Source organism: Cervus elaphus, chromosome 31, assembly GCF_910594005.1.
Source record: "Cervus elaphus chromosome 31, mCerEla1.1, whole genome shotgun sequence".
Classification (NCBI taxonomy): Eukaryota; Metazoa; Chordata; class Mammalia; order Artiodactyla; family Cervidae; genus Cervus; species Cervus elaphus.
In genome coordinates, this window is record NC_057845.1 from 47,177,509 (window position 1) to 47,200,246 (window position 22,738).

The 22,738-nt window shown below is 36.8% G+C and overlaps 1 long non-coding RNA gene across 1 annotated transcript; it reads right to left on the minus strand.

The window, feature by feature from the left end:
* Positions 1 to 641: 641 nt before the first annotated feature.
* Positions 642 to 19,608, minus strand: LOC122687459. Its single transcript, XR_006339147.1, has 3 exons — positions 19,381 to 19,608; positions 7,547 to 7,550; positions 642 to 658 (listed from the first exon to the last, which is right to left on the minus strand). It is a non-coding gene; the product is annotated as an uncharacterized LOC122687459 (long non-coding RNA).
* Between the last annotated feature and the right edge of the window lie 3,130 nt (positions 19,609 to 22,738).

Sequence of the window (22,738 nt, forward strand, 5' to 3'; positions counted from 1 at the left end):
CAGACCTAAGGATGGTACTGTCTCTCCAGCAGTATAATGCTTCAGTGATAATATTAATGGGAAACGAATGGGAAAACATGGGGACGTTTAAAAGGAAGTATCGCAGAGACCCAGGAAGGACTATGAAAGAGATTATACTTCAGTGCACAGATTAAAGTCAAATGCAGAGGTATGTTAACTCTGTGAGCTGCAAGTGGGATGAGTCATAGCTTGTAAATGGTTCTTATTTGGATATTAGTAAGCCAAAGTTATAACAGTTATAAAATTATGTGGCTTTAAGGTCAACCAAACAACGCTCTGTTGCCAATAAGATATCTTCGTAATTTCCCACCCACCTACGTGCTGAGTCATCACATTTCTGATATCTATCAGGCTAATTCACCAATGGATAAATTGTTTTCCCCTCGGAAGGAAATTGTTTTCCCCTCATTACAACAGGATATTAAAAACCAAATTTCATGTAATCAACCATCAGAAGATTGGTCCTAACTCACCCTGTCCAGTGTTTCACATCTTTTAATATTTATGCCAAAAGTATAATAAAAATGTGTCTAGAATCAATAAAAAACAGTACTTTCCTTGATTTTTAGTGCTTTTCAAGCAGTCTATTATCTAACATTATTAATGAAAATGGACCAACTTTACTTTTCATGATATACTCCATTAATATCAGTTACTTAAGTCCATGTAACCTATACAACGGAGAAGGCAATGGCACCCCACTCCAGTGCTCTTGCCTGGAAAATCCCATGGACGAAGGAGCCTGGTAGGCTGCAGTCCATGGGGTCGCTAAGAGTCGGGCACCACTGAGCAACTTCACTTTTCACTTTCATGCATCGGAGAAGGAAATGGCAACCCATTCTAGTATTCTTGCCTGGAGAATCCCAGGGACAGCGGAGCCTGGTGGGCTGCCGTCTATGGGGTCGCACAGAGTCAGACACGACTGAAGTGACTTAGCAGCAGCAACCTATACAAGTATGGTATAAAAAGGGAAAGATAATCAAAGTGCTTGAATGATGAACTATTTAATGGTTATTTACTGCTTATAATTTTGAATATGTATTGAATTAGAAAAAATAACGTAATTAATTGTAGTGTACCTTAATGAAAGGCCTCTCAGGTGCCAGTAAGGTAGAAGTAGTGAGAAAAAGTATAATTTATTTTTTAACTTCTAGGATTGTGGTATAAAAATATTCCCTCATTTGCTCCACTCAAAAGCAAGCCAACATTGTGAATTTAATCCAAATTGAGTTACTCTCATTTCCATAGTTATTTTACCACCAATAAAAGCAATCAGCAATTTTGGACTTATTAACTCTACATGGTATACATATTATTTGTATCCCTATGTTCAAATAATATTGTGACTGATTAACGGAGGAGAAACAAAAGATATGTTCATAGACTGTTCACATAAAATATGTCCATTATCAACCTTACTAACTCTTGTATTTTAGTATACCTCTTATCCCTGGCTTCCACCTTCACATTTAAACTTGATTTTAGTTTGATAATTAATCACATTATGAAAAAACAGTCTTTTGCTCCATCCTTGCTCTTATACAATCTTAATTATAAAATTGTATGAGTTTAATTATAAGACTTTAACTTAGTGCTCAATTATATTGTGTTCTTCATAGTGGAAATCATTCAATATCAGTGTCAGGAATGTTTCTTTTTTTTACCAACTGATTTATGGATTATACTCAATATAATCAGACAAATCCTGAAGTTTAATGAACATTCAGGGGAAAAAATGTCTACAGAAAATGGAAAGTACTTAGCTCTAGCAATCTGACTGTTTTTTGATTTCTTAAAGATCTAGTTTTTGTTCTAAAGTCTTTGCTTAGTCTGTGAACAAAGTCTCATGTCTCTTGTCTTGCTCTGTTAGCCATACTGATGATAAACAGAACATTTAAAGATATGATTGAATACTGTGGTTACTGATTTGGAACTCAAAGTTGGACCATTAACTGAAAATAAAATGATAATCATCAAACTATTCTTTGTCCCCAGTACTACGAGAGGAAATTAAAATGAGCCTAAAAGACAAATTCTTTACAAAGGGAGTTTTTCAGTATAGTCAGGCCATTTTATTTATCAAATCAATGATTTGACTTTAATGAAGTGATGCAAAATCTTCACAGTTATATATTTTAAGAAGAATTTTATTTCATAATAGTTTTAGATTTTCAAATAAAAAAAGTGAAGATAGTAATATGCTCAAGTTTCCCTATTATTAACAGCTTACCTTATTACAGTACATTTCTTACAATTAATGAACTGATACTGAATAATCATGAATAAGTAAAGTACATATTTACTAATTTATCTTTGGTTTTTATAGAATTTCCTTTTTTTCTACTTCAGAATCACATTCAGGATATGACACTGCCCTTAGCTGCCATGTCCCCTTAGGCTAATATTGGCTGTAACAGTTCCATAGACTTCTCTTATGTTTAATGACCCTGACAATTTTGAGGATTACTGCTCAGGTATTCAGTCATAAGTTGTGTTCACCTTTTTGTGACTCCGTGAACTGCAGCAGGCCAGGCATCCCTGTCCTTCACTACTGCCAGAGTTCACTCAAACTCATGTTCATTGAGCCAATAATGCCATCCAACCATCTCATCTTTTGTTGCCTGCTTCTCCTCTTGCCCTCAACTTTTCACAGCATCAGGGTCTTTTTCAATGAGTCGGCTCTTCGCATTAGGTTGCCAAAATATTGTAGCTTCAGCTTCAGCATCAGTCCTTCCAATGAATATTCATGGTTCATTTCCTTTAGGGTTGACTAGTTTGATATTATTGCTGTCCAAGGGACTCTCAAGAGTCTTCTCCATTACCACAATTTGTAAGCATCAATTCTTTGGTACTCAGTCTTCTTTATGGTCCAACTCTCACATATTTACATGACTACTTGAAAAACTATAGCTTTGACTATATGGACCTTTGTTGGCAAAGTGATGTCTACATTTTATATGCTGTCTATGTTTGTCATGGTTTTTCTTCCAAGGAGCAAGTGTCTTTTAATTTCCTGGCTGTAGTCACTGTCCACACTGATTTTGGAGCTCAAGAAAATAAAATCTGTCACTATTTTCACTCTTTCTCCATCTGTTTGCCATGAGGTGATGGGACCAGATGCCAAGATATTAGTTTTTAGAATGTTGAGTTTTTAGCCAGCTTGTTTACTCTCCTCTTTCACCCTCATCAAGAGGCTCTTTAGTTCCTCTTTGTTTTCTATCTTTAGAGTGGTATCATCTGCATATTTGAGGTTGTTGACAATTCTCCTGGCAATCTTGATTCCAGCTTGAGCCTGCTGACCTTAATCACATGGCTGTGTTAGAGTTTAACTGATTTTTTTCCACCATAGGGTTAGTTTTATTCCCTCCCTCCATATTTTGCCCTTTGGAAGGAAGTTACTATGCACAGCCCATACTTAAGGGATGAGGAGCTATGCTCCACTTCCTTGAAGGTAAAGTATCTATATAAATTAACTGAAATTATTTTATGTAGATTTATATTGTACCCAATGATTTATTCAATCATTTATTTACATCAATATGGACTCATATATTTATTTTGTATTTTTGGCTTATAATCCAGTGTTACTATTAATATATCTATTTGGTTGTTCAACCTGTTGTATATTTGGCCACTGGAAACACTTTGAGTTGACTTCTGGTTACTTACTTGTCTCTTTGGTATAGCCAATTCATAGTAATTTGTTTTATTTTTATTTTAAATGTCCTTACTTTCTGGCACTGAATTTCAGGCTCATTTTGTGCATTTCTGTCTAAGTCTTAGAATCAGCCATTTCTCCACAGAGCTCATTTCTTTAATTGAAAATCATATTATAAACCAAGATCTGGGTATTAAGTGTGCTCATTGTTAATGAGGTATCATTATCACCATCCTTCTCAAATGACAGAGAAAGGAATTATATGTATATATACTAGTGTGTATGCATATATCTCTAAAATTTATATATGTAATAATCTATATTCATATTAAGTTAAATATGAGTGAATAGTGCTGTCTTCAACTCTAATACATTATAATGGATCATCCTAACTTCCTCCCTTACCTGTGGACTTCCATTTGAATAATGAGAAAACTGGCCCCCACCATCCATTTATTTTTTAATGCTTGATCATTCAATTTCAGTATACATGTAGATTAGTATCAGAATTGCTAACTTGTGCCCTATGTGAGAAATAGTTTACTAATGAGTAAACAGGACTTATGTACAATTTCTGATTTAGTGTTACAAACTCTGCTCATTTCCAAAATTACTTAAGCCAACACCATTTTCCCCCATGCCCTTCAGTGAGTTTGTTTCATAAATTTGTAATAGAGTTAGATTGTTTTGTTGTCACATTCTGAATTCCATCTGAAGAGCTCATGACAGCTTAAATAATTCTTTTAAAAATATATATCTATTAAAGTTCAATCTTTGTTCCATAAATTTATATGGGTTTTAAGAAAGACATTGCATTCTATATCCCTTATTATAGTATCAAACAAACTAGTTTCAGTGTTCTAAAAATTGCCCTTTGCTTCACTTATCCAGCCATTTTCCCCAGCCTCCAGGAACTCCTGGAAACCACGTTCTCTTTACTATCCCTGTTGATGTTCAGTCACTAAGTCTTGTCCGACCCTTTGTGACCTCATGGACTGCAGCACACCAGGCATCCCTGTCCTTCACTATCTCCCAGAATTTGCTCAGACTCATGTCCATTGAGCTGGTGAAGCCATTCAACCATCTCATGCTTTGTAACCCCCTTCTCCTCCTCTCGTCAATACTTCCCAGCACTAGGGTATTTTGCAATGAGTCAACTCTTCACATCAGGGGGTCAAAGTATTGGAGCTTCATCATCAGTTCTTCTAATGAATATTCAGGGTTCATTTCCTTTAAGATTGACTGGTTTGATATCCTTGCTGTCCAAGGGACTCTCAAGAGTCTTCTCCAGCACCACAATTCAAAAGCATTGATTCTTTGGCACTCAGCCTTCTTTACTGTCCAACTCTCACATCTGTACATGACTACTGGAAAAAAAAAAACATAGCTTTGGCTATATGCACCTTTGTCAGCAAAGTGATGTTTCTGTTTTTTAATACACTGTCTAGGTTTGTCATAGCTTTTCTTCCAAGGAGCAACTATCTTTTAATTTAACTATCACTGTAGTTTTACCTTTTCTAGGTTGTCAAATTATTTGGAATCATACAATATGAAGACTTCTAGACTGACCCTTTAACTTTAGCAACACATATCTAAGATGCATTCATGTTTTTTTCATGCCAAACTGTCTCCCAAAGTAATGATCCCAGTTGGTATTCCCATGAACACCAAATGCAAGTTCCTGTTGTCCACAATCTCACAGGCAATCATGTTGTCAGTGTTTTTCATTTAAGCCATTTTAAACATATATAGCAGTATCTCACTATTGTTTTAATTTTCAATTCCTTATAATAAACTATGTAGAGTATATTTTCATTACATATGATCCATTTATACATTTCTTTGGCAAAATGTCTATTCAAATATTTTCACTGTTTTTTTTAAATTAGATTTTTTAATTACATAATGCCAAATGTTCTTTATATGTTTTGGATTCAAGTCTTAGATCAGATATGTGGTTTGCAGGTATTTTCTCCCACATTGTGGCTTGTTTTTTATTCTCTTCGCAGCTGTTCATTTGCTAAGTCGTGTCCATCTCTTTGCAACCACATGAGTGTAGCACATCAGGTTTCCCTGTCCTTCACTATCTCCCAGAGTTTGCCCAAGTTCATGTCCATTGAGTCTGTGATGCTATCCGACCATCTCACCTTCTGCCTCCCCCTTCTCCTTTTGCCTTCAGTCTTTCACATCATCAGGGTCTTTTTCAGTGAGTTGTCTGTTTTCATCGGGTGATCAAAGTATTGGAATTTCAGTTTCAGATCAGTTCTTCAATGAATTTCCAGGGTTGATGTCCTTTAGAACTGACTGGTTTGATCTCCTTGCAGTCCAAGGGGCTCTCGAGAGTCTTGTCCAGCACCACAATTCAAAAACATCAGTTCTTCGGCATACAGATTTCTTTATGGTCTAACTCTCACATAGACCATGTACATGACAACTGGAAAGACCATAGCTTTGACTATTTGGATCTCTGTTGGCAATGTGATGTCTCTACTTTTTAATACGCTGTCTAGGTTTGTCATAACTTTTCTTCTAAGAAGCGTCTTCCAATTCTATGGCTGCAGTCACCATCCGCATTGATTTTGGAGCCCAGTAAGGGAAAATCTGTCACTGCTTCCACTTTTTCCCCTTCTATTTGCCATGAAGTGATAGGACTGGACGCCGCGATCTTCATTTTTTGAATGTTGAGTTTTAAGCCAGCTTTTTCACTCTCCTCTTTCACCTTCATTAAAAGGCTCTCTAGTTCCTCTTCACTCTTGGCCATAGAATGGTATTATCTGCATATCTGAGGTTATTGATATTTCTCTGGAAATCTTGATTCAGCTTGTAACTCATCCAGCCTGGAGTTTTGCCTGGTGTACTCTGCATATCAGCTAAATAATCAGGATGATAATATGCAGCTTTTCCCAATTTTTAACCAGTCACTTTTTCCATGAAAATTTCCAGCACCATAAGCTTAAAAGACTATCCATTCTTCACTGACATGCCCGTTTCTTTGCCAAACATGAGGCGATTACATCATATGGGTTTATTTCTAGACTTTCTATTGCATTCTATTGATCTATGTGTATTTTTTTGCCTCCACTAATATCACATAGGTGACACTTGCTTATTGTAAACTTATCCTAAGTCTTAAAATTGGATAGTGTTAATACTCTGAATTTGTTCTTCTTCAGTACCGCATTAAAAGTTCTGTATCTTTGCTTTCTCTTTATAATTTTAGAATCTCTTTATAAATGTCAAGGGTATTACTCACTATAATTCTGACTAAGATCTCACTGAATATATTGATCAAGTTGGAAAGAATTTGTATCTTACCAATATTGAATCTTACAATACATGAACAAGATTATTTTGCTATTTAGTTAGCTCTTTGATTTTTTTCAACACAGTTCTTTAGTTTCTCACATATATATCCTGTATATATTTCCTTAAATTTATAGCTGCTGCTGCTGCTGCTAAGTCGCTTCAGTCGTGTCTGACTCTGTGCGACCCCATAGACAGCAGCCCATCATGCTCCTCTGGCCCTGGGGCTCTCCAGGCAAGAATACTGGAGTGAGTTTTCATTGCCTTCTCCATGTATGTATGTGAGAGTTGGACTAAAAAGAAAGCTGAGGGCCAAAGAATTGATGCTTTTGAACTGTGGTGTTAGAGAAGACTCTTGAGAGTCCTTGGACTGCAAGGAGATCCAACCAGTCCATCCTAAAGGAAATCAGTCCTGAATATTCATTGGAAGGACTGATGCTGAAGATGAAACTCCAATACTTTGGCCATCTGACTCATCACAAACTCCGAGAGTTGGTGATGGAGAGGGAGGCCTGGCATGCTGTAGTCAATGGGGTCCCAAAGTTTCGGACACAACTGGTTGACTGATCTGAACTGAGTTTCATCCAACTCTACCTGAAATTTAGCAATTCCCTCAAGTTTGAAAGAAAGTGAAAGTTAAAGTCACTCAGCCATGTCTAACTCTTTGTGACCTCATGGCCTATACAGTCCATGGAATTCTCCAGGTCAGAATCCTGGAGTGGATAGTATTTCCCTTCTCCAGGGGATCTTCCCAACCCAGGGATTGAACCTAGGTCTCCACTTTGCAGGCAGATTATTTACCAGCTGAGCCAAAACGGAAGTCCAAGAATACTGGAGTGGGTAGCCTATCCCTTCTCCAGTGGATCTTCCCAACCTGGGAATCAAACCAGGGTCTCCTGCATTGCAAGTGGATTCTTTACCAACTGAGCTATGAGGAAAGCTATAGGTAAAAATCAACAGTAATAAAATAAGTAACCATGACTTTGGAATTTGATATGATTTATGCATTTAATTTATGCATTTAAAAGTACTACATTTGAGAAAAGTTTACAGCCTCAACTAGACTATTAAGGTTCTTAGCACTAGTTAAAGAAACAGACATATTGACAGGCAGATAAGAAAACATACACACATACATAAACAAGTGAATGACTACACATTTTATATAGAGATATATATAGAGATACTTGATTATCCCTATGTATTATTATCTTAATGGAAATTTTAAAATTATTATTACTAGGAGTGTTACTACAGCAAAAATCATAGCTCTTCATTATTTATTTTGTAGCACTGGAAAAAAAAAAAAAAGACAACAAAAAACCTCAGGGACACTTTTAGCCTGGGTGTTATTTTCCTATGTCTACTATTTTTGCTAATGCAGATGACCAATTAATCTGAGAGACTGCCTCAAATTCTGGTGCACAGAGACACTACATAGCCATTTCTCTTCTGGGTGTCATGACAATTCCAAAAACACTATCTGGAAGGGGATTCAGGTCCTTTCTGCTCTTGGATCACACAACTTTGCTGCATATTTGAAAATTTTAACAATCCCTGTACTTTAAAGATACTCAGAGATATACTCAAGGATAGAGTGCGAGGAGAGCACAGAACATTCTTTCTGAAACCCACATAATCTATGTTTCCCTCATTTCCTAGTGTACTCACTTTCTCCCCTGAACAAGAAATTCTGATCATCTGTTTGGTAATATTAGCTAGAATTTCTTTGATCCCAGTGGGTTAAAGACTTCTGAAAAATTAAAAGTTAAGAGAAGTCCTCTGCTTGCTCCCTTCACCAACATTTTCTGTATTCATCTTTCCTCTGAGTCAAAGAATAATGAATGTTTAGCTGACTGAATATGGAAAACAGCATCTGTAGCATAAGATAAGCAATTCTCCTGATTAATGGGCTTCCCTGGTAGCTGAGTGGTAAAGAACCCACCTACCAAACGCAGGAAATGCAGGTTTAGTCCGTGGGTTAGGAAAATACCATGGAGAAGGTAATAGCAATGCACTCCACTATTCTTGTCTGGGAAATCCAATGGACAGCAGAGCTTGGTGGGCTACAATCCATGAGGTCGCAAAAAAGTTGGACATGACCTAGGGACTAAATAACAACAACCATTCATATTTCAAAAACGTTCGTCATTTCTTTTGCTTCAATTTTTTTTTCTGATAGTGAGAAATATTCCTTTTAATAACCTTGTAAACTAAAGAGCCTCTTGAATATGAAAGAGGAGAGTGAAAAAATGGGCTTAAAACTCAACATTCAGAAAACTAAGACAACGGCATCTGGTCACATCACTTCATAGCAAATAGATGGGGAAGCTATGGAAACAGTGACAGACTACTTTTGGGGGGCTCCAAAATCACTGCAGATGGTGATTGAAGCCATGAAATTAAAAGATGCTTACCCCTTGGGAGAAAAGTTGTGACCAATCTAGACAGTATATTAAAAAGCAGAGGCATTACTTTGCCAACAAAGGTTCATTGAGTCAAAGCTACGTTTTTTCTAGTAGTCATGTATTGATGTGAGAGTTGGACTATAAAGAAAGCTGAGCACCAAAGAATTGATGCTTTTGAATGGTGGTGTTGGAGAAGACTCTTGAGAGTCCCTTTGGCAGCAAGGAGATCCAACCAGTCCATCCTAAAGGAAATCAATCCTGAATATTCGTTGGAAGGACTGATGCTGAAGTGGAAACTCCAGTATTTTGGCCACCTGATGGGAAGAACTGACTCATTTGAAAAGACCCTGATGCTGGGAAAGATTGAAGGCGGGAGGAGAAGGGGACGGCAGAGGATGAGATGGTTGGATGGCATCACCCACACAGTGGACATGAGTTTGGGTGAACTCCGGGACTTGGTGATGGACAGGGAGGCCTGGCGTGCTGCAGTCCATGCAGTCCCAAAAAGTCGGACATGACTGAGCAACTGAACTAAACTGAAGTTGCATCAGTCATGCCTTTTCTATGTTTTCTGATGTTTTGACATCTGGAGACTTCCCGATTGAGGAGAGAGTTCCCCACGGATGACCAATATCTGGGGACAGTAAAGGGCCCATCTACAAGTGTGCCTTCCATGTGCAAACCAACCAATCCAAAACCTGTAATCCCTAACTACATCTCCTACTGAGCATTTATTCTTTGGAACACTATTCATCCACACTGATCACTTCATATGTTCTAGAACCTGCTGAAATTCTTCAAACCGGCCAATCCTAAACATAAAATTTAGCTCTGTCTTGCCTTCTCATGGAAACCACAGTAAAGCCCCTTGCCCATGTTTTCCCCTCACTCTCTCTACATCCTGACAGACCACGGTGCTTCTCTTTGGGCCTCTTGCATGGTGTGACAGGTCCCTTCTCTTGAGGACTGTGAGTAACAAGCTCTTACTTCAAGCGACAGTTGTCTCCTCCCCTGTTGGGCTCAACATGCTTGAATGACAATAAAACCTACCTTTTAAAACCTAAGGATAATTATGTATCTATCAAAAATGCATCTGGTAATTTTATTAGGCCAAGTTACTAAAAAGTTATGTGTTTTGTAAAAGTATATATTTTTAAGATGTTGGATATCAACTGCTTAAAATCCTGGAAAAAAGGAAACAGTTTATACTCTTTGCTACAGTACTTGGGAGTATTTATTTCCTCACATTCCTGACAATATCCTGTAAAATAATTCATCATAAAATTTGCCAATAAAGCAATATAGTATTTGCCAGTATGCAAATATTTTGCTTCCCCTAGGTCGGCTGGGCTCTGATAAAACACCAGAAAGTTAGGTTTGGGTTAGTAGGTTTCTCCTGAGGGCAGACCTTGTTAAGAACAGGATGTTCTGGGTTTCCTGATGGAAGCAGAAGGAGCTTTTTTCCAGTGTTCACTGCGAAGCTGGCAGAGCTCCAGGATATAAATTCACAAAAGTACTGGGCCCATCAGATGATTGGGTCTTCTTGGAGTATTTACTCCTCACTGAGCACACAGCAATTAGTCAATTGCATTTCAGGTTTTCCTGCCCTGGCATTGGTTCCCATGAGGATTTATGCTCTGCTTAGGTAAGTTGTGATGCTTTCTGTATTCCTGTCCATCTCTACATTTTGGGGACAGCAGTTTGTCCTGTGACTTCATTTCTCTCTTGGATCTAAGAAAAGTTGTTGATTTTTTAGTCTATTCAGCTTTTCACTTGTGCTTAGGATATAGTGGTGACTTCCAAGTTTCTTATATGCTGGCTCTTATTTACTATACAATATGGCTTTTTGAACATGGCCACTACATCTGTGTCTCAGCCATCCTCTATCCAGTCCGTGGCTGATGATGTTAATCTCATAACTTACTAAAGTGCATATCATCCTTAGCCAGAGTGGCCCTTTGCAGACCTTCTATTTCTTTTTAATAGTTTTTCCATTCACCTCACATTGGTACACAGAGATGTAGAGTCAGACTAAAAAGAGGAGCTGAGGAATCTACACTTGATGGAGGAGATGGCTGGCCTAGGGATGCTTGACTAGATGTTTCCCCCCTTCCATTTGTTAAATACAACCTGAGTGGTAAAATCTTGCTCTAGTATCACAATAAATGCAGGGATTTTTTCCTAAGGGGCTATCAGTTTTCCTGGGCTTCATTAGCTGAATATATGCTTCACAGAAGAATGTTCCAACCAGCTTCTCTCCAACTCACTTCTGAGATTATAATGGCGAAACAGGCTATATGAAATATATATGCTGTGGGGGAAGAAATTGAAAACTTACTGGTTTCATATATTTTTAAGTTATTCATTATGTTGGTTTTCTATTTGACTTGGCCTCTGCTCTAGAAAACCACTGTGTCCATGTACCATCAATTTTCCTGGTTATTTTGCTAGCCAATTTGGAAGGAAAAAAAAAATTTTTTTTTTCACTTAACTGAGATTTTGTTATTTATTTAGGAGCTTTCCTACAGATAGTTTTTGTCTGATGATAGGAAGATATTTATTCAGAAACAATACCTGTTGCTTGCAGGTGAGATCCATGACTACACATATTTTTTTCCTCTATTTTTCTAAAAAGTGTTAGCGTTTGAGAATAAAATCTCTCCTAGATTAAGAGTACTTGTCATTTCTACACTACAAACAACACTTCAGATGCAACTTTACTGGGTTAGAATATTTCTCTTTTGATTAAGAAACAAACTTACCGATAGTTGAATTATTTCAAACCCATACTCCTCTATTAGAAAATCAGTCAGAGTAAAAATCATCCAGCCATAGACTTTTCCATTTGTTGTAACTTTATATTTGCTGTATAAAGCATATTTTTGTATTCTGAGAAGGGCACCTTTCACTGCAGCAAAAGTGACTCCCATTGACCATTCAAAGAATAACCATAAATTGTGAGTTGCCCGTTTACTCCAGTAAAATATTCACCTCCAAATTTTAGAGATATTAAGAGGATTTTCTTCATCCACTTCATATAGCACTGAATTGCTTTTGCAGAAATGGGAAATGGAAAAATTCCTTCAACATGATACTATCTTCACTTTGGGAGAAATTCTTCTATTCAGTGCTTGGTTTATATCATGGCTTTAATGTCAGTTAAAGAAGGTTCTCCACCAGTTTTTCGCATTTTGGCAAATTCAATGTGTTCATGAAATAGAGATTTTTGAATACCATTCTTTTATTCATCTTTTCCAAAAGTTCCTGAATTCAGTTTATAGGAATAAGTAGAGACTAATCAGATAAGGAGAAGTTGAGTGATCATCTAGGCAAAAAAAATATTATTAATAATAAAATTACATAGTGTCTAGGTCTTTTCCCAACTTTCAGAAACTAAGATGAGGAAGGAAACATAATTTAATGAAAGTACTACTTGTGAACTTCCAAGTGGAAAAAATATGTAATGATTGCCATTTAAGAAATATTTCAAAGCAAAAATTTCTGTAGTTAGCTGGCAATTCATTAAAGGGAACAGACCAAGGGTGAATATTTTGCTAGGAAATACTTGCAACTATTTGAAATGATAAAAGTTAACACAAAATAGACCACATAAATTTAAGAAGAAAAGAGAGGGAGAAGAAGGAAGCTGAGTAGAAGGAAGAGGAAAAGCAGGTACTCACTATACTTACATGCAAATATAAAATCAACAAAACTGAAAGAGTTATTAAAGATAATAGTGACCTAAGTCAAGCCCTGAAAAATAAAAATTCACATACTATTTTAATTTTCCTAGAGTAATTAATCTATATAACAGCTTTGTAAAAAGGAGGTTACTCTAGCACTAAAATGTAAAAAAAAAAAAAATTGAATGTTCATCTAACTGATATTTTAGTTGTTCATACCTATCAACCCAATTATTTTCCTTTCAGAGAGAATATAAATCTATAGGGAAAAATGATTAGAGATTTATGTTGGAGTTTTCAGAGACAATTAGATTGTATACTTTTCTTCTGGTACCTTTTTGGAATGGATAGGGAAATAAGGTATCAATTTTGAAATTGCTCAATTTGGATTAGAAGACAAGATTTTCCTATCTGTAAACAGATGAGTTTAAAAAAAAAATAAAAAAAACTTTAGAGGGTTTGCATAAATTATGTTTAGTTTTTTAAAGACCCTTGTGAGACTTAGCAGAGATGAGCCTAAAGCTTCCCCTCATGGAATTATTCTTATGTAAATATTAGGTAAAGGTTTAAGGTTGTCGCCAATAGTTAAAAGCAAGAGGTTTTATAACAAAGAGAAAAATGGTCAAATTACAACTTCGTTGCCAATGACTTATATGAACTTGGGAAAATTTATTAACAGGTAAATGCTTCTGTTTCCGCTTTTGCAGTATGGGGGGAAATCAAAATGGGCTTCCAGGAATTATTGAGAGGGATTGGTAAGGCTTCCAGAAGTAATGTTACCAAGCAACACTCTTGTCAAAATAATTTTTGTCTATTTATTTATTTTGATCTATTCTGGTCAGAAAGTATAACATAGTTTTTTTATATTATTGACATTTGATGGGTTAAAAAAAATTCAATATTATTTAATTTTATTGTCTTTGATTATTGATCATTAAGAGTACAATATTATGGGTGTATTGGGCATCTGCATTAAATCTTTGGTAAGTTGCTAATTATCATCCATTATCTGTTTGTATACTTAGATGCTTTTTTTGTAATAATAAGTCATATATTTACATACATTAATACAATTACTATGAATTATACTACAAATCATTTCTTACAAATTGGTTCTTATCTTTAGCTTTGTATATATTATTATTGCTATTGTTTGCCTCTGAATATCTGATAGGGGTGAGGATGATTCTTATATAATATGCAGGAACAGCATACTTATCCTTTCTCTCTTACCACAGACACATTTAGTTTTTCATTTTGAAATGATTTTAGACAAAGTTACAAAAATGCTCTTTACCCATTTTCCCCAGTGCTAATACCTTTTACAGAATAATGATCAAAGCCAGAAAAATAGCATCATGATACTATACTATGATATTTTCAGTTTAGTTAGTTGTATTTTATAGTTTGCATAATTTCTTCTTTGGAATTTTAAATAAGATACATTAATTTAAGATCATTACTTTATGTACTTCAGACTGCGTCTCTTGATTTTATACCATTTAAGAATAATAAGTTAATATTTTTGGCACCTGTTTTTAAAATGTAATGGGTTCCTCCACTTTCTCTCTATACTATTCTACATTTTCACATGGTTTATAACATAATGCACTTCACTGCTAATTGTGTTTTTGTGTTTTTTTGTTTCTTTTTGTATTTTTTTGGTCACAGAGATGTTAGATGGGCAATTTTAATTTTAAAACTTGTAACAATTCCAAAATTTAACAATTCTGACTGCAGTCCTGAATTTCCTGGCCAACGTATATTCCGGTTATGAATCATTTTTTGAAGAAAAAATAAATTTCATTTGTCCTAGCTGGTGAAGTTAAGCTTTCTAAATTCATAACTAGGAGATCTGTTCATCAGGACCATTTGAACCAGATGTCTGTATACTTCCTGCAACACTGAATTTACTTATTTTTTGACACAATTACTGTCCTTATTACCTCTATTTCATAAATTTTCAGGTACCAACTCTCATAAATCATATTTTAAAATTGATTTTCCTTAACATTTGGTTGCATTTTTTGTTTTCTCTCATAAATTTATTCTTAGATTGTTTCATACAATCTCAAGGACTCTAGCTACATCATCTAGTTGATAACATCAAAATTATTTTTACCAACACATCCTCTGAGCCCCATCTTGTAGGTTTTCATGTTATGCTTTTACATTTGTCTAAAGCTTACTATATTCAAAACTAAACTCTTGTTTAAACCATCATCACTGTATCCACTTCTATCACACAGCCATTTCCATCAGAATAAATTGTATAATAAATAGAATATGTGAGTATTTTTATATATATTTTTTTGGTTACAGAGATGTTAGATGGGAAAATTTTATTTTAAACTTGGAACAATTCCAAAATTTGTTATCATATTCAAGTAAGCACAAATCAACAAATTTTGTCAGTTTTACCTATAAAAACATACTAAATTAAGTTTTGTCTATCTTCTCAAGAAGATGCCTAGTACAAGCTAGAATCCTATCCTCTTCTGCGGATGTATATTCCATCATAAAGTAATGACGTCTCAGTGGTCACTCTGTATAAACACCCTCCTTCTCTCAATTTTTTCTCTGCCATGTGACCTTAGTGATTTGCTTAGAACATACTTTACAGCCTTACTGTTTGAAGACAATTACGCATGGATTCCTTAAACGTCGGCGCGTTTTGGGAGCGAGATATTGATCTGCCTTTGTTCTAGATGATCTTTTCAAGGATATTTGTAAGACAAAGAGAGACAGTCTCTTACTGAGTGCAAAGTGGGCATGCTTACTGCTCAATTTAATTAAAACCATGTCTTTTTTTTTGTGGGAAAAGGGGCAGGTTTTTAATAACTATTACAAAAGATTTCTAATCCATAAGCTCAGGGGCCTTCCGTCTTCTGCAGCACAACCCATTGCCTGTTCCAGCACTTCTCTGGGCCCACCGGTGTTGTTGCTGTGGAAATCAGGCGAGGGGAACTGGTACAGATATGTTGATCCTCATGGCACTTGTTATGTCATGAATAATAATATCTTTCGTCTCTGACTTAAGTATTAAGTCTTCTACCAGTATTCTTCTACTTGTATCTGATAGGCTAACATAACCTTACAAGTAAGGTCAAATTTCCAACAACAGTTGGACTTCCCTGTCTACGGGTTCATCATTCATGGATCTACTAGTGGATTAGATTGGCTGAATATAAGGACCCTGAGCATTGACAACGTTTGGTATCTGCAGGGAATCTGGAAACAATGACTACCAAGGGATGACTGCATTCACATACCTTCATCCTGTCACTCTCATATCAATTTTTAACCATAATTCCAAAAAAAAGGAAATATTGTCTCTTTGTGATGGTTTGAGGTGCCCTGCATGGTCAGTACCAATCTATCTCATTTGATACAGTGCTAATTTCCCAGTTACGCATTGCACATTAATCATTCGAGCTCTCCTTTAGTTTCTCAAATATGCCAAGCTTTTTCTTGCTTAAGGGATCCCCCTCCCCTCCTTATCCTAACATGACTTTCCTTCTTAGCTTTTGAAAATCCGCCTCCTCACTTTCAACCTATTATTCCTTCATCCTTACTCTCTCACCATCACTCACTCTCGGCTCCCTGGTTCTTTCCTCTTAGTTCACGCCACAGTGCATTATTTTATTTGACCGGTTGTTTTTGTTTGTTTCCCCATTAGGCTGCATTTCTAAATCTTAATACAAAGTTAGAATATTCTGAGTAAGACTCTAACTTTCTGTGCCAAAAGTGGTTGTGACATATAATTTTCTATGTCAAACTTAATTTAACTTTATTTCTTTTTTTTTATTCCAACAAATTGCATTTTTTTTCCATTTATTTTTATTAGTTGGAGGCTAATTACTTTACAATATTGTAGTGGTTTTTGCCATACACTGACTTGAATCAGCCATGGATTTACATGTGTTCCCCAACCCGATCCCCCCTCCCCCCTTCCCCCCCATCCCATCCCTCTGGGTCTTCCCAGTGCACCAGCCCCGAGCACTTGAAAATAAAGAAACCCTTGATGGCCCTAAACAATTTTAATATGTGCATTGATCATGTTTCCAGATTAAAAAAGGAAAAATGCACATTATAGAAATGTATTTTATTTGCATTTGAAAATGGTTTCTAGAATGCATGAAAATATAAACTTTAAGGAATATATTTAATAATATATTCCTATTAGCAATTAGAAAATATATATGGTGACCAAAAATCCGCATGTAATCAATAATTTTTTCTTACTTCTGTATTAATGTAGTAGTTATTTTAGTGGTAAACATGAAACAAAGAATGTGTATTTTTTTTTTATTTTGTAAGAACACATAACATGACATCTGTCTTTTTAGCAAATCTTTAAGTGCACTTATTGATGACATGTGCAGTGGTGCTCGGCGTCCCACATGTTGGCTGCTGTGGATAGTGCTGCAATGAATACGGGAGTACTAATAGCTCTTCAAGATTCTGATTTCAGTTATTCTGGATGAATACTCAGAAATGGGATTGTTAGATCACATGGTAGTTCAGTTTTATTTTTAAATTCCTGAATAACTGACATGCTATTTTCATAGCAGCTACACCATTTTGCCTTTCCACAAGCTACCCCAAACTAAAATGCTTCTACACAGCAAAAGTAACAATCAAAAGTGAAAAGACAATCTACAGAAGGGGAGATAGCTTTATCTCCAAAATATAAAAGGGATTCCTACAGTTCAACAGCAAGATAACCTCTCTTACACTTGGCTAAGTACTCAAATAGACATTTCTCCAGAGAAGATATACAACTGGCTCTCAGGAATATGAAAAAATGCTCAATGTCACTATATCATCAGGGAAATCCAAATTAAACCCACAATGAAATATTTGTGTTAACTGATTAAGGGTATATTTACATGACCACTTCATTGGAGACAAAGGAGAGTTTTGTAAAACAATTAACTAGATAGAAAATTATTCCCCTGACATCACTGGCTTTATTTAACTGTACTTGGTTGTTTATATGATTGCATCTCAAATTAATAAAATACTGTGTCTAGTGAGTTCTTTATCCATTTTGAAACTCAAAACATAAATGACTGACTTCTGGCTGATCCATGTTGAGATTTGACAGAAAACAATACAATTCTGTAAAGCAATTATCCTCCAATAAAAAAATAATTTAAAAAGTTATGCTTAAAACAACACTTGAAACTGCCAAGTTAGGGATAAATATAACATATAGCTCAGTTGGTTGTGGGAGGTACGTATATCATTCTCTGTCAATGCCCAGAGGCAGGGAGAGGGTTGCTAAGGATGGTCATATAAGATTGAAAGTAGGAAATGCACCCTAAGAGCAGGCATCTTAGTCTATCTCAGTTATAACTGCTCCCAAGGTGCCAGTAAAAAGATACTTCTAAGAGTGCAAGAAACACAAGTTACCAGTAATTGCAAGAAGGGTAAATGGGCTTCTTTGGTTGGGTGGGAGAAGCATGGTTTTTGAAGTTAAAATGATCAATGGAAAGAGTTCTGTGAGTTCATCCATATTTCTGGAGGGGTGACAACTGCTTTAAAATCTCCATGATTTCTGTCATACTTCAAACCCAGCACTTATCTCAGTTTTCTCTGGGGTCTATTCACCTAAGAGGTGGTAAGTCTGCACTGAGAGTTATAAGATTGATGACTTCGCTGAAGCTCTAAGCTGAGAGACACACTGGCCCTGTGACATATATATATATATTATATGAAAGAAAAAAAGGAGTATGTATCAGAAAACAATCTTAATGTTATTTTGTCAGTTGTTACTGTTGCTGTTGTAACTTAAAAGGAACCAAAAATCATGAAAAGATTTTAGGGCTTTTTCAGGATCTTGTTTTACAATTTCTAAAAAAGAGAAATCTCAACAGCAGAATGGACAATGGGACCGTACGAATAGATGAGTGTGTGGTGCTCCATAGCTACATCCGTACCCGACTCTTTGTGACCCCATGGACTGCAGCCCGCCAGGCTCCTCTGTCCATAGGATGCTCCAGGCAAGAACACTGGAGTGGCTTAGAATTCCTTTGCTAGAGGATCTTTGAAATGCAGGGGTCGAATCTGCATCTCCTGTGTCTACTGCATTGCAGGCAGATTCTTTACCACTGAGCCACCGGGAGGGAGACATATAATCACTGAAATGATGTCTCGAATCTGAGTTCAATCAAAAGTAGAAAGGGGTAAGATTGTGCATGTGTGTATACAGTATGTGTGGCTGTCTGTGTGGGTGAGTAGGAGAGACGAAAGAAAGCAGTTCTGATAGAATATAAGTTGACTTAGTCATTCTCTATAACACATATTGCATAGGAACCTGAAATGTTAGGTCCATGAATCAAGGCAAATTGGAAATGGTCAAACAGGAGGTGGCAAGAGAGAACATCGACATTCTAAGAATCAGTAAAATAAGATGGACTAGAATGGGTGAATTTAACTCAGATGACCATTATATCTACTACTGTGGGCAGGAATCCCTTAGAAAAAATGGAGTAGTCATTATAGTCAACAAAAGAGTTCAAAATGCAGTGCTTGGATGCAATCTCAAAAATGACAGAATAATCTCCATTCATTTCCAAGGCAAATCATTCAATATCATGGTAATCCAAGTCTATGCCCTGACCAGTAACACTGAAGAAGCTGAAGTTGAATGGTTCTATGAAGACCAACAAGATCTTCTAGAACTAACACCCCATAAAGACATCCTTTTCATTATAGGGGACTGGAGTGCAAAAGTAGGAAGTCAAGAAACACCTGGAGTAACAGGCAAATTTGGCCTTGGAGTACAGAATGAAGCAGGGCAAAGGCTGTAGAGTTCTGCAAAGAGAATGCACTGGTCATAGCAAATACCTGCTTTCAACAACACAAGAGAAGATTCTACACATGGACATCACCAGATGGTCAACACTGAAATCAGATTGATTATATTCTTTGTAGCCAAAGATGGAGAAGTTCTATACAGTCAGCAAAAACAAAACCAGGAGTTGACTGTGGCTCAGATCATAAACTCCTTATTGCCAAATTCAGACTTAAATTGGAGTAAGTGGGGAAAACCACTAGACCATTCAGGTATGACCTAAATCAAATCCCTTGTGACAATACAGTGGAAGTGAGAAATAGACTTAAGGGACTAGATCTGATAGACAGAGTGCCTGATGAACTATGGACGGAGGTCCATGACACTGTACAGGAGACAGGGATCAAGACCATCCCCAAGAAAAAGAAATGCAAAAAAGCAAAATGGCTGTCTGAGCAGGCCTTACAAATAGCTGTGAAAAGAAGAGAAGCAAAAAGCAAAGGAGAAAAGGAAAGATATACCCATTTGAATGCAGAGTTCCAAAGAATAGCCAGGAGAGATAAGAAAGCCTTCCTCAGTGATCAGTCCAAAGAAATAGAGGAAAAGAACAGAATGGGAAAGACTAGAGATCTCTTCAAGAAAATTAGAGATGCCAAGGGAACTTTTCATGAAAAGAAGGGCTCAATAAAGAACAGAAAGGGTATGGACCTAAGAGAAGCAGAATATATTAAGAAGTGGGGGCAAGAATTCACAGAAGAACTGTACAAAAAAAGATCTTCACGACCCAGATAATCATGATGGTGTGATCACTCACCTAGAGCCAGACATCCTGGAATGAGAAATCAAGTGGGCCTTAGGAAGCATCACTACAAAAAAAACTAGTGGAGATGATGGAATTCCAGTTGCTGTTTCAAATCCTGTAAGATGTTGCTGTGAAAGTGCCACACTAAATATGCCGGCACATTTGAAAAACTCAGCAGTGGCCACAGGACTGGAAAAGGCCAGCTTTCATTCCAATCCCAAAGAAAGGCAATGCCAAAGAATGCTCAAACTACTGCACAATTGCAATCATCTCACACACTAGTAAAGTAATGCTCAAAATTCTCCAAGCCAGGCTTCAGCAATACGTGAACCGTGAACTTCCAGATATTCAAGATGGTTTTAGAAAAGGCAGAGGAACCAGAGATCAAATTGCCAACATATGTTGGATCATCAAAAAAGCAACAGAAGTCCAGAAAAATATCTACTTCTGCTTTATATGCTACACCAAAGCCTTTGACTGTGTGGATCACAATAAACTGTGGAAAATTCTGAAAGAGATGAGAATACCAGACCACCTGACCTGCTTTTTGAGAAACCTGTATGCAGGTCAGGAAGCAACAGTTAGAACTGGACATGAACAACAGACTGGTTCCAAATATGAAAAGGAGTACATCAAGGCTGTATATTGTCACCCTGTTTATTTAACTTATATGCAGAGTACATCATGAGAAATGCTGGGCTGGAGGAAGCACAAGCTGGAATCAAGATTTCCAGGAAAATATCACTAATCTCAGATATGCAGATGACACCATTCTTGTGGCAGAAAGTGAAGAACTAAAGAGCCTCTTGAAAGTGAAAGAGGTGAGTGAAAAAGTTGGGTTAAAGCTCAACATTCAGAAAACTAAGGTCATGGCATCTGATCCCATCACTTCATGGCAAATAGATGGGGAAACAGTGGAAACAGTGGCTGACTTTATTTTGCAGGGTTCCAGAATCACCACAGATGGTGATTGCAGCCATGAAATTAAAAGATGCTTACTCCTTGGAAGGGAAGTTATGACCAACAAGACATTACTTTGTCAACAAAGGTCCATCTAGTCAAGGCTATGGTTTTTCCAGTGGTCATGTATAGATCTGAGAGTTGAACTATAAAGAAAGCTGAGCACCGAAGAATTGATGCTTTTGAACTGTGGCGTTGGAAAAGACTCTTGAGAGTGCCTTGGACTGCAAGGAGATCCAACCTGTCCATCCTAAAGGAGATCAGTCCTGGGTGTTCATTTAGAAGGACTGATGCTGCAGCTGAAACTCCAATACTTTGGCCACCTGATGCGAAGAGCTGACTCATCTGAAAAGACCCTGATGCTGGGAAAGATTGAGGGCAGGAGGAGGAGGGGACGACAGAGGATGAGATGGTTGGCTGGCATCACTGACTCAATGCACATACGTTTGGATAGACTCTGGAAGTTGGTGATGGTCGGGGAGGCCTGGTGTGCTGTGGTTCGTGGGGTTACAACGAGTTGACACAACTGAGCAACTGAACAGAACTGAAGTGATAATACATATTTACAAAAATAAAAACTGTCACACATAATGTGTAATTGGAAGTGAAGAGCTGGAGAAATTCCCAGAAAACTCTCAAGAGTCTGTTAAATATGCCTTCCTACTTTATTTGAGAGATAATTTTACAGCAAATTTTCAAATATATACAGTATATCCACATATATGTGTATATATATATATATAACCCATATGTATATGTATATATGTGTATAGAGGTATTTAGTCTATATTCTATTTTCTTCACTGTTCAGTCACTCAGTTGTGTCCAACTCTTTGCAATACAATGGACTTCAGCACCCCAGGCTTCCCTTTCTTCCACCATCTACAATTTGCTCCAACTCATGTCCGTTGAGTTGGTGATGTCATCCAACCATCTCATCCTCTGTCGTCCCCTTCTCCTCCTGCCTTCAATCTTTCCCAGCATCAGGATCTTTTCTAATGAGCTGGCTCTTCATATCAGGTGGCAAAAGTATGGAGCTTCAGCTTCAGCATCAGTCCTTCCAATGAACATTCAGACTGATCTCCTTTAGGATGGACTGGT